Raw genomic sequence first — 13,248 nt, forward strand, 5'->3', positions numbered from 1 at the left:
CCTCCAGACCGACAACCACCCAAGTCCCTTGACTCGAGGAGGCCCCTTTGGGGGGTCCCTGCAGCCCCCCCGTGGGGGCCGTGAGCCCCGCCCGCCCCTGCCCAGGGTAAACCAGACCAGAGGGGCCCAGGCTGGGCATCCACAGCCCCCCCACTCGTGCAGCTCGGGCTCCGGGGTCTGAGCCAGTCTCCTCAGGTCAAAAATGACCAGTTTGCACACCGAACGGAACCACCGCGCGGCCTCCGTGGTGTTTTCAAAGCCTCACAGTGTTGTTTCTTCCGTAGGAAGTTCCTGCGATTCTTCAGCTTCAGGGACCGGTGGTTCTTTCAGGTTATTTTGCTGGTTGTGTCCTGGATACGGCTCCCCCAGGGTGTGAGCTCGGGGCCCGGGGCCTCCCCGAGGGAGCGGGGCCCCCCCACCCGGCAGCGGGCAGGGCGCCACGGGCTGGGGGGGGCCTTCTCAGGTGTGTCTGGGGAGGGGAATTATGTCTCGTGCAGCTTTCTTGTTTCACAGACAATCCAGAAAAAACAAAACATTTTAACATGTATATTTTTACAGTTACTGCTTTTGCTAGAACGTCAGGCGTAAAAGCAGATTCTCGTGGTACAGTCGGCGTGTCTGCGGCTCCGTGTCTCTCAGGCACCAGCTGTTCCATCATCTACACTGTGCTCGAGCTCACACACCCACTATGTCCACAGCACAGGTACACGCGTGTCCTCAATGATATAAAAGGCAAGCCATACACGCACATGCATGCATGTAACATGGATGCGTCACTCTGTGAACACACATGTATGTAACATGGATGCCGTCACTCTGCGTACACACTCATGCATGTGTGTAACATGGATGCCGTCACTCTGTGCGCACACGCATGCATGTATGTAACATGGATGCCGTCACTCTGTGCACACACGCGTGTCTAATCTGTTTATCTACGTATCCGTCTCTATGGCTGGATTTTAAACATTCTGCAAAATGTTAAAAGTGGTTGTGTTCAGGGCAAGGTTTACGTGGGATTGTTCTTCTGTTATAGATTTTTTCCCTAAATTTGTGCTGCTGTGAACATACTTTCTTTGTTTAAACAAAAGCAGTGCAGTTTCTCCAAATGCACTTCACTATGTCACAGTTACGACCGTCAAGGGTTTGTGGAAGCTGGGCTGCAATTTAAATAGAAACAGCGGCAGCCAAGACAATGGGCCCCCACCCCCACCCGGCCGCCCCCCAACGTGTGTGCACTTGACACGCCGCCCGGAACATTCCGAGTGAACTAACAGCAGGAAACACGCTCGGGCTGAGGCTATTTTAGCTCAGATGACAATTTGTTCTAACTTTCAAAAGCTAACCCGGCAAGTAGGCCTTGGCCACAGGATAGCATATTAAAGAATCATTTTGACCTAAATCTTCCAGCATTGAGACTGCATGTGACCCAAATGTCTGCACTGTGTGTTTGCTGTCACAGGACGTCCCTCCCGGCCGAGGGCCCAGCACCGCCCAGCACCCTGTGGGGGGCTTTGTGCCCATTTCTCATAACATCACCCCCACAACACGGTGCTGTTTCTACCTCCCTCCCAGAGAAGAGGAAACTGAGGTAGAGAGATGCCAGGTGACTTCCCAGAGGTTGTGACGAATGGGGGCACCGCCCGGGCACAGTGCCCAGCTCAGCACTGGCACAGCAAGGGTTTCACAAGTGTCACTGGTACAGTCAGACAGGGCAGCAGGCAACAGATGAAAGTCAAGAGCTTGTGATCTTTAGAAAGCAAACCTCCGTCCGGAACACGACAGGTCAAAGCTGCTGTTTAAAAGCCGGTTCTCGGCTGGAGGTGGGAGCTCGGCCCTTGTCATCCCAGAGTCTCTGTGGCACCCGGGCCGGGGGGTCTGTGATCTCAGCTGACCGGGGGGAGAAGGCGGGGTGCTCGATGCCGCGCTCTGAGCCGTGGCCCACGTCAGTCCACGTGAGGCTCTTGTCCCACACGTGGTCCCGATTTCACGGAGCGGCACACCCTGCGCCAAGATTCACCTGAACACCTGGCACCCAGTTTGCGACCGAACCGGAGAGGCTTGACGGCCGTGACTCGTTCCTTCTTAGGTTTTGCTTTTTTTAAAATAAATCTTTATTGATTTCAGAGAGAGGAAGGGAGAGGGAGAGAGGGAGAAACATCAATGATGAGAGTCATTGATCGGCTGCCTCTTCGTCGCCCCCGACTGGGGATCGAGCCCGCAGCCCGGGCCTGCGCCCCGACCGGGAATTGGACCTCGACCTCCTGGATCCCAGGTCGATGCTCAGCCGCTGAGCCACGCCGGCCGGGCCCTTCTTAGGTTTTTATGGTTAATACTTCATGCCTCTGATGCGATGACCCTTCAGAGCTCGGGGGATGGTTCCCCTGTGTCTCCTTCCAGGCGCCCTGTGCCCCCCTCGGTGCGAAGCTCACAGCTGCACGCTGGGCACATTCTTTCGCGATGCTTCATCCTGGACGGACTCCAGGGGAACCGGGCCAGAGAAAGCGACTCCTCTCCCTTGGAACTGAAAACGCTGGCGCGTGAGCAGGACGAGCAGGTGTCGTGTCCAGGGTCCAGCGCCAGGTACCCCTTCATCGGTTCCAGATATTCACCGTTCCTCTTGGGGGACACTTCCAAGAAACAACTTCGCAGTTGTGAAAAAGACAAGCTTTGTCATCTCGATGTTTTTATAGGGCTCCCAAGGGGCAGAGGTCGAGCGCCTGGAAGCGCCCCAGGTTCCCCATCTGTAAATGCTCTGGGGAACGATTCACTGCTCCCATCCCACGGTCTCCCTCTGCGTCCCGCTGGGAAGGCCCCTCTTCCTGGGCACCGGTGAGCCCGGGATCGTAACCACGCGCCAGACGCCCTGACCAGGCCGAGCTCACGGGGCGGAGCCTCGGGCTCACGTATTTGACAACTTCTGAAAAATCACCTGAGGTTTTAAGTCGCTTTGCAAACACTGTCTCACTTCACATTCCTGAAGCTGCAGCAAAGGCTCTGGAATCTGACTTGCTTACTAAGTATCGTATTTAGAAACATTTTATCTCATAGAACACACTTGTCTTAGAGGCCACGCTTTTCCGTAGGTCGTACCGTGCAAGGCCCAGCTGTGCTGGACTGAGATGCTGTACGTGCCTGAGTCAGTGAATACAGAGGAACGTCCCGTGTGTCCCGTGTGTCCCGTGTCCTGTATGCCCCGTGTGTCCCATGTCCTGTATGCCCCGTATGTCCCATGTCCTGTATGTCCCATGTGTCCCGTATGTCCCATGTCCTGTATGTCCCATGTCCTCTATGCCCCGTATGTCCCATGTCCTGTATGTCCCATGTGTCCCGTATGTCCCATGTCCTGTGTGTCCCATGTCCTGTATGCCCCGTATGTCCCATGTCCTGTATGTCCCATGTGTCCCATATGTCCCATGTCCTGTATGTCCCATGTGTCCCATGTCCCATGTGTCCTGTGTGGCCCATGTCCTGTATGTCCCGTGTGTCCCGTATGTCCCATGTCCTGTATGTCCCATGTGCCCTATATGTCCCGTGTCCTATATGTCCCATGTGCCCTGTATGTCCCATGTCCTGTATGTCCCGTGTGTCTTGTGGAGTCTGCATGAGCTCGCTGGGGCCCCTCCTCTTGGGAACTAAGCGAGTAACAAAGTATCTTTTCAGTGGCGCGTCTCCTGGCCTGTGGCCTCCTGCACCTCAAATGCTCTGTGAATACCATCTGCTTGGAAACGCTCTGCAGGGGCCGAAATACACAGTAGCGTTGGCCCGGCCGTCCTCGGGGCTCCCTCTCACCTGTCACCTCCCTGAGCACCGTGCCCGTCCCTTCCCGGAAGTCGGGCTCTCTCCACCTCTCGCCCCCGAGGCCCCGTCACCTGTGGCCGTGGCCGTGGTTTCCAAGCTTATGGAAGCCAGACCATGCCCTGCGTGCGTGTGGCCCCAGGAGCCTCCGAATGTCCCCGTGATGCAGGAACATATGGGGACACCCCACAGCCATCCCTCTGCCTCTCGGAGGCACCCGGACCGGGAGCCGAACGAAGGGTGACAGAGGAGAGGATCCTATCGTTAGGTCGTGTGAAGCCAGCCGGCCCGAGGAAGTTTCACTTTCCTGGGTCTTGGTTCCCATCGGAATATGTCCCGGTGTTTTCTAACAAGCACAGTGAGCCTTAGGTCAGCGGGGAAGGTCGCGGGCTGGTTGGACTGCCCCCCACGCCCCCCAGCACCAGCTGAAAGCTTTCCTGTTGTGTTTACTTGGGATTAGCAGGCAGGCCTCAGGGCACAAGCACCACGGCGTCTATTCCTGGAAGCTGGACCCAGCATGAACTACGTGCGTCTTTCTAGTCTCCAACCACCTTTCAACAGAGAAGAGCAACGTTTAAATCTTCGGCTCACTGTTACCCATCTGAGGGCTGAGTCACAGAATCATGAAATGTCACAGCTTCCAGAAGGGCCGTCCGGGTCCCCGGGCCCAAGTCTCATTATGTGGCGACAACGGCCAAGCAGCCTGGGGCGGCCAAGTGACCGCTCACATCGACGAGCACCGGGCTGTGTGTGGACAGAGACCCGACCTCTGCATAAAAACTCTAATTAAACCAGTGAATTATTTTCCCCATGAAAATGCCAAGGTTTTAGCGGCTCGCAGATCTGCAGATGTTGGGGGACCCGTGGGATGTGTTCTGAGCGGATGAAAAGTGAGTTTATGTGCAGAGAATTCAGTTGGCTCGCTGTGGCCCAATTATCGTAGGTCTGCTTGGTTACGACAATGTTTGAGAAACATGGCATTAACCGCTGCAATTTACTTAATAAAATACATGCATTTTTATTTTTTGTTTTCTTTTGTTAATCTTCACCCGAGGATATTTTTCCATTAATTTTAGAGACAGTGGAAGGGAGGGAGGGAGGGAACATGGATGTGAGAGAGACACGCTGACCGGTTGCCTCCTGCACCCCAAACGCGCCAGGATGGAGCCTGAAACCGGGGTACGTGCCCTTGACCAGAATCAAGCCCGGGACCCTTCAGTCCGCCGGGCGACGCTCTAGCCACAGAGCCACCGGCCAGGGCAAAAATACATGCATTTTTTTAATGGAAATGTCCCAACATAATACTTTGCAGGTCATCTCCCCACACAGGAATTATTGTTTCTGTTCGGCTCGGCCCTGAGTTAAATTCCTTTCCACCGCCTGTGGTTCTGATGCGGCCGAGGTGGGTCGTGAGGAGTCTTACTGGTCCCTCTGCCGTCCCTCCCCCCCCTTCCTTTCTCTTCCCTTCTCAGACCCAGAAATAAGACGTGGAGCAGGGATGCCCCCCACACCTGCCAAATACACAGTTATTTTTTGAAAACTGGGTTGTGCCTCCGCTGCGTCAGTGACCAGCGATCCAGCCCGGGCTCCCGCCAGGAGAACCCCCCGGGCGCGGGCGTCGCGGCATCGATCAAACGGGACAGCAGGATGGTTGAAGTTTCAGGGAACCGGGGACCACTTCTCGGGGTGTCTGCGTCCCAGGCGCTGTTTGGGACACACACAGAAACACTGTCCCGCGTGATGGGGCTGCTGGAAACACCTGGGTCACCTGAAGTTCAGATTTACCCGGGCGCCTGTGTTTTGAGGGGCAGGGAGCGGATCTGGGAGCCGGGGGGCCTGGTGTCCCTGTCTCGCTGAACTCGGTGACTCAGTGATTCCCGCGTGTCCCAGGGCTGCGCGCAGACTGAGGGGCGCCCCTGGCGCCTCGGGGAGCCCCCGCCTGCAGAGTCCTCGGTCCTCGTGTCCCCTCCTGTCACACTCAGGCCTCTGCTTCTCCCCGACACGCCGCAGCGTCTGGCAGCCACGTGGTGCCACGGGGACCGGGGCACTTTGCAGACCTTACTTTCTGGCTGTTTTCCTTCCATCTCTGGCTCGAGTAAAGAGTGTAAATTGGAAACAGGCGCTCCCCCCTCGCAGTGCGCTGGGCACCGGTTCACAAACAGAAGATTTAGGGCAGTTTGGAGATGTGCGCAGTTTCCAGTGGGAATTCGTTTTTATTAAACTCTAGTTTGGTCTCATTTCATTGCTCGGCTTCAAGAGCAAAAAAAAAAAAAAAAAAGACAATAAAGGATTTAAACTTAAGTGATTTTCTGCAATTAAAGTCTTCTGGAATTTTAAAAAGCCCAATTATATCAGCATTTGCCAAATATAAATGCATTTTCCACTGGCTCAGCCAAGAGGAGCTGGACGGCTGCAGGATCCCCAAGGAGCTGCTGGGGACTCGGCACTCACTGCGGAGCAACCGGGGCCTAGGGCCCACCCTTCCCACCGACGGGCGGTGGCACAAAACATCCTGTGTGTGCACAAGTCCTCGGGGCCCCCTGGTGTCCTGCGTGTTGGAAATGGAGTCACTCAAAGGCAGAGAGAGGGGCAAGGGAGCCTGCGGCCCTGAGACGGCAGCTGTCCCGGTGGCGTCGTGTGCGTGGGCCGCTCTCGTGGTGTCCACCCGGGTGCCCATCGGACAACCTCAGGCCACATGTGGCATCTCAGGCACACGCAGATGCCCACTGCGGCCAGAACACCTTCCCTCTCCTGGAACTACCTCCCGAGGATAATTCATAATTAAGCCACTCGGGTTCTAAAGTGGGTTCTTCTAACTGCCTTCATGAGCCTCATCGGAGTCTACACCTTAGACGGTCATTTTGATAAAATTTACATTCCTGCCCGGCCGGCGTGGCTCAGGGCGGAGCATCCAACTAGGATCCAGGAGGTCACGGGTTCGATTCCTGCTCAGGGCACAGGCCCGGGGTGCAGGCTCCTCGATCCCCAGCAGGGGGCGAGCAGGAGGCAGCCGTCAGTGACTCTCACCATTGACGTTTCTCTCTCCCCCTCTCCCTTCCTCTCTCTGAAATCAATAAAGACATATATATTTTTTTTTAATTTAAATTTCTGTTGGACATTCTCCTGCTACCAGCAGCCCCTCCTGTGCGCCTCCAGGAAGGGAAGGGTGCTGGGGAGGGTGCTGGGGGAGGTGCGAGGCTGGGGTGCTCTAACCCAGCCCCTGCTGTCCTGCTCCGGTTCCTGCATTTGGAGCCTGGGGACTAGAAGCTGATTAGTCACGAAGCTCCGATTATCAAGGAGGCCTCAGGCTGGAGCCAGCTGCCCTTTGCTCGTGAAAAAAAGTCTGTGGACAGAACACTTCAGCCCCTGGCATTGACTCCATTTGTATATAAACTCAAGTTCTTAGATACACTGTGGGATTTCTGGTGGTGTTTGCTTACAGAGTTCAAGAGAAATGACCAGGAAAATGCTTTTAGACTGACTACGGTGGAGTCTTGTCGTCGACCATTAATATTCTAACATTCCGCATTTCATCGCAGCCCCGCGGCCCCGCCCTGGGGAGCCCGCCCTCCCCAACGCCCGGGAGGAAGCGGGGCCTGAATTCAGAGCGAGGGGGCGGCCGCCTGCAATCCATGTCCACGGGCCCAGTGCTCCCCTAACCAGACGCGGCTTCAGCCAGGAAAGTGGGGGCAGGCTGTTCGTGTTCGTGGGGCACTGAGTCAGACGCCGAGGCATGGAAACGGGAACCACCATCCCGGGGGAACCAGACGTCTCCGCGCATCCCCGAGGCCTCCGCAAGTCACAGACCACTCTGGTCTCCGAGCAGTTTCTAAGTGTAAAGATGGTTCCCGAATCTCTTCCTGAGACGTGCTATCTGATAATACAGTGGGACCGTAAACAGGCCGCAGAGAAATTGCTGTTTTTCAGTGTAATAAACAAAAATAGCACGTAGACTATGTAAAGTGACCACAGAGAAGCAAGTGTGAGCTCTTCCACCCGAGTCTTACAGACGCTCCCTCGTGGCCCCTTCGCAGCCCTTTGTCTCTTGGCGCTTGGAAAAGCGTGAAAATTCCAGTCACCAGAGGGGCGTGGTCCACCCTAAACTCGAGGAGGCCGAGGGGTCAGCTCTGGCCCCACCCCCCAGGAGGGAAGAGCTGAGGAATCGAGAGCGGCACCTGCAGTGGGACCTGTGCTCAGGTCTCGAGAGAATCGCAGGACGATCCCTAAGCCCTGCTGGGGCCAGTGTCCTGGGGGCAAGAATGAGAGGCCCTTGCAGGAGAGGAGGGTCCATTGGCCTTGACTGGGGGGGAAACACCACAGATGGCCCTGCCCATTGGGATTCACATACTGACCAACACAACGCAGACGTGTCCCATCGCGGGGTGAATTCACGCCAGCAGCCCTTTCTGCTCTGCTCCACACCTCCCCTGGGTGCGCAGGACACAGGGCGGAGCCTTCCGTTGCTTTGGGGATAGTGGAACCTAAGCGCCCGGGAGACCTGCTCCATGAGCTGTCGTTGTTGTTTTTTAAAGAACATATTTTTATTGATTTTAGAGAAGGCGAGAGAGGAACATCCACCGGCTGCCTCCTGCGCCCCCTGCTGGGGGTCAAGCCCACAACCCAGGCACGTGTCCTGACCGGGACTCGAACCCAGACCTCCTGGCTCATGGGAGGCACCCGGCCAACTGAGCCGGTTTATTCTTCTGTTTTTGGGAAATGCACGTTGGTTTTTCCAGGATAATTATTATTTTTCTACTTAAGTACAGCTGGTGTAGTCTCATTAGTATATTAGTCTCAGGTGCACAGTGCAGGGACTGGGCACTTCCATACCTTACAAGGTGACCTCCCTCGGTCTAGTAATCGCCTGTCACCCTGCAAACCCCTGACAATATTGCCCCTGTTCCCCTCCCTTTCCGCCCCCGCAGGCCTCTCTTGGGTCTATTTCTAGCAGTCTGTTCTGTACTTTGTCTCGTTTGTTTTCTTTTTTTTAATTTAGGCAATTTCAAGCATTTGGACTATTTCTATGAAAGTATTCAACAGAACAGATCAGAAAATGAATATTTTTTATGTCCTGACGTGCAAACAGTTAAATACCCTCAAATTTTCCAAAACAAAGAAAGAAACCACCTTCGGAGAAAAGCTGAAGATGGAAAATTTCAACCGAAGGGAAACTATTCATAAAATTCAAGTGTCCTCGAGTTAAAGCTCGGAGTGGAAACTGTTTCACAATTTTAATTATATGGGTGCTTCTCGCCCATGCGGCTCATGGGTCGCAGCACCTAAATCTAAGGAGAAAGGCCACGTCCAAAATGTCAGGGCCCAGCCACATGAAGGCCCCGGATATTCTTGCTCATTTCCAGCCCCCTCGGGCCCCTGTTGTGAAACGTAGACGCCACCAAGCACCTGGCCCCCAGTGGCCCCAAGTCCCCAGGGGGCTGCGGAGAAACTTCAGGACTTAAATATTTATTTCCCTCTTTAATAATTAATATAAATAATGAAAACCACCATTTTCTTCATAAAAATTGGATGTAATAAACACCCTTTAGTTGGGGGGGCGTTAGTACCGTGGCCACAGGCTGGATGCAGCCGCTCCTGCGCGTTTGGCGTGAGGTCTGTGAGTCCCTGGGGGGCGGGTGGGGTCTGTGCTGCATGGGCCCTGCCGTGGGCCTTGCCGTGGGCCCTGCCGTGGGCCCTGCCGTGGGCCCTGCCGTGGGCCTTGCCGTGGGCCCTGCCGTGGGCCCTGCCGTGGGCCCTGCCGCTCTCCCTCCGGCTGTCCCAGGTCCCGGTGCGGACGGGGGCTCTCGCCCAGAGGTCCCGGTTTAAGCTCCGGGCTGAAGTTGCCTCAGGTTTGCCAATGGAGCCTTTGCACTGCTCACCCCCAGCCCTTCACCCAGCAGCTGTCACAGGGCAGCTGGCAGCCGTTAGCTGTCACTGTTACACGAGGACATAAATACTCTCCTTTCTCTCGTGGGCTTTTGGTTGAGAAGCGAGCGTGTTGCTCTTAACTGAGTGCCGTGTCCTTGGGTGGGGCGCAGAGACCCCGGGAGTGGCGTCTGGGCAGCAGGTTGCCCCCGGCCATCCCCTCAGTGGCCACACGCACCCCGAGCCTGCTGGTGGCCTGGTGCACCTGCCCTGCTCTCGGGAGGAGCGGGGTCCCCATGGACCAGCTCCGCGCCCATCTCCTGGGCTGAGCTCTGCAATAACAGTCACCGACCTCAGAGCCCTGCCCAGCCTCTGGCCACTGGGCCTTCTGCACCCCGCTTAGGCCCAGCCCTGTGTCTGCACAGCCCCCCCCCCAGCGCAATGAGAGTCACTCGGGGGCTCAGGACAGACCTCAAGCAGGGGGTGCCACCCACACTCCACGTCCACCGCCAGCCTTGGCCTGGGGTGTGAACATGACCCGCCCACCAGGCGTCCGGTTCCTCCTCTGTCTGCTCCTGCTCCAGGGGACCCTCCAAACACGCACACACACGGGGAGGGGACACGGGGCCGCCCGGGGGGGGGGTCCACGGGTGGCCCGGCCTGAACTGCACCACCTGGGCCGCCCTGTGGTTCCTGTGCTCTCCTGACATTTAGGGAACCTGACATCTGCAGACGGCGGCAAAGGCATGAAGGACCCGGCCTCGTGTCCCCAGCGGCTGAGACTCCTTCTGACGTCACTGAGAAACAGGCACAGACTCGCAGCCGGTCACTGAGCAGCAAACAGCACAACACAGTGAGGAGTGAAACAAATGTCAGGACAATTACATTTTGCTTCTGTGAATATTTCGCTTTGTTCTTAAAACAAATCATTATTGCATTTTCCTTGCTTTGTAAAAATATGAGCTATTTTTAACTGAACTAGTTTTTATATTTTACAAATTGACATAATGAAATAGCAGTGGATCCACTTGATGGTAAACTGTGGATTAAATATTTTTATGTCTGACCATGCGATTCAGTTATGTGGTAATAAAAAGTAGCATGAAATGCACAGAATTAAACACTCCGTTTTTCTCTTTCGAGAGCGTCAGATTGGCACCACAGTCTTTAGTGGTTTTTGTTCAGGGTTGTTTTGTACTTAAAATGTTTAGGTTTCTAAAAATGTTTTAGAACTTAAGTTTTATTGCATATCGGAAAGAGCCGCTCTGTCCATCCACCAAAGCAATTGCCCTGGGACAGGCACAGCAGAGTCCGTGTCAGAGTCTCTACTCCCATTTATAGCGAAATTTGAAGTGAGTCCTCGCAATTCACCAGCCGCTTCTCAGCACTGCCTGGAGCGGCGTTGTTGGAAAGCGGCCGCCGGGCTCGCTTCTTGTTTCCCGGCCAGTGGGACAGCTGGGAGGAGCTCCTGGGGCAGACGGGGCATCTCCGGTAGAACCAGGTCCTGCTACTGCTCGTGAAGGGGAAACTATAACTCCCCACGGGGCCCAGGGCTCCCAGGTGCCGGGGGTTGGCTCTTCCAGATAAATTCCGTGAATGACTTACTGACAGAATGAAAATAAACTTCTAAATCAAAGCAAACCATTAAGAAGATAACCCCGTCCAAGCTTGAATCTTGGCCTGTTTCAAAATCACTCTTAGCATTTCAATTCCTAAACTTTAAGAGGGAATTTCTGTTGTTTTGTTTTGTGATTTGTGGGTCATTTTAATTTGCAGGAGCGTTGAGCCCCCAACAAGCATTTATTGGAAGTCACATGAGTTAAAAGGGCTCCCAAAAATGGGAAGACCTGTCCCATAAAGTTGCCTGAATGCATCTGAGGTGAAAACAGCTCTTCTGTGCGCCCGGGGACTCCTCCCGCGGGACGGGAGTCGCGTCTGAGCCGCGGCGAGGGGGCGCCAGGAGGGAACCGAGGGCGCTCTGGCTGCGTCCGGCCGCGCCGGGCACCCAGGGTGGTCCTCCGAGCGTGTTGGAGGCGAAGACCAACTGTCACCCCAGCGCTTGGAGGGAATTCTCGCGACTCAGAGCCCGGTGTCGGCGGAAGTTAGGACTTGCAGACCCGAGCGGTGCCCGAGAGGCCCGGCTGCCCTGCGTCTTGGACGTGGGCGGGAGTAAGGACCACACGGCACCTCCCGCAGGTTCCAGCGCTCGGCCGACCATGACTCGCAATAAATTCCCTTAATGGTGTTTACTCCTGCAACTCGCCAAGAAAGACGCGTTTTGAGCTGTTCGCTTTCCAGCTCTTATCAGAGGCCCGGCCGAGGGGACTGACATTTGAGAAAGATGGGGGCTGGCCGGCCATCTGGGCCCTGGGGTGTATCTTATGTCCTTTGAATTTCATTTGCTCCAAGTCCCCATTTTCCTGATGTAAACAACACGCTCGCGTCACCTTTTGGGAGACGACATCTCTCAACTGGGGTAACTCAAAGCCGCCATGTGGCTTCTCCCTGTGGCGTTGGCGTCAGGCGTGGCCGTCTCGGGTGGTCAGACCCCCGTGTGACAGTTCAGGGCTCCAAGGGCAAGATTTTCAGTGAATGAGGCAAGAGCCTCAAGGACCAGCGTTGTAGTGTCACATCAGTGCCCCAAAGGCTCAAGGCGAGAGGACAGAGACGCCCCCTCTCGGTGGGAGGAATATCACGTGTCACATCCTGTGTCAGACAGCGGCTCTTCCTGGGGAGATGGGGACCAAAGGGGCACATTCTCTGTCTCCAAAGGATCCCCACCTGTAGAGAAACAAAGGCAGATACCACCCACCTTAACCTAAGTCACGACACTACAGCAATTCACGTTGAGGTTTTGCAGCAGGGACAGTGAATTAATGGGACAGCGTATAGAGTAAAGGCTATAGAAACGGGCCAGAGACAGTATGGAATTTTGATCAGTGGCGATAGTGTCACGGGAGGTCATTGTTCAAAGAAGGGACCATATAATATACAGAGCTAAGAAAATGTATTTCTATGTGGAATTTATGAATAGATGTCTACCTCCCACTGTGGGAAAATTAAGTCCAGATGGATTAAGGTCTTAAATTCAAAAGCAAAGCTTTAAAACTAGTAGAAGCGATATAGATGAAAATCATGCTGACCTCGGGGTCGAGAGGGATTTCTTAAGCAAGACACAAAGCACACAAATCACAAAAGAAGTGATTGATGAATCTACTCCTTTGAAATTAAAAACATCTGCTGGTCACAAACTATCTTTGGGGAGAAGATATTTGTAATACATGTGGTTGAAATGCAATCCCTACCTATCACCTATCATCTATCCATCCATCCACCCATCCATCCATCCATCCATCCATTAATCCATCCATCCATCCATTCATCCATCCATCCATCCATTTATCCATCCATCCACCCATCCACCCAGCCAGCCAGCCAGCCATCTGTTCATCCATCCATCCACCCATCCATCCATCCATCCTTCCATCCATCCATCCATCCATCCATCCATCCATCCACCCACCTAACATGTACAAATAAATGAGAAAAAGATAATCTACTCAATAGAAAAATGGACAAAAAACCCAA

General features: G+C 54.6%; 1 long non-coding RNA gene across 1 annotated transcript; it reads left to right on the top strand.

The window, feature by feature from the left end:
• Positions 1-2,428: 2,428 nt before the first annotated feature.
• Positions 2,429-3,771, top strand: LOC308561428. Its single transcript, XR_013999481.1, has 3 exons — positions 2,429-2,583; positions 3,087-3,189; positions 3,664-3,771. It is a non-coding gene; the product is annotated as an uncharacterized lncRNA (long non-coding RNA).
• The last annotated feature ends 9,477 nt before the right edge of the window (positions 3,772-13,248 follow it).

This window comes from Miniopterus schreibersii (assembly GCF_964146895.1).
Source record: "Miniopterus schreibersii genome assembly, chromosome: 9".
Classification (NCBI taxonomy): domain Eukaryota; kingdom Metazoa; phylum Chordata; class Mammalia; order Chiroptera; family Miniopteridae; genus Miniopterus; species Miniopterus schreibersii.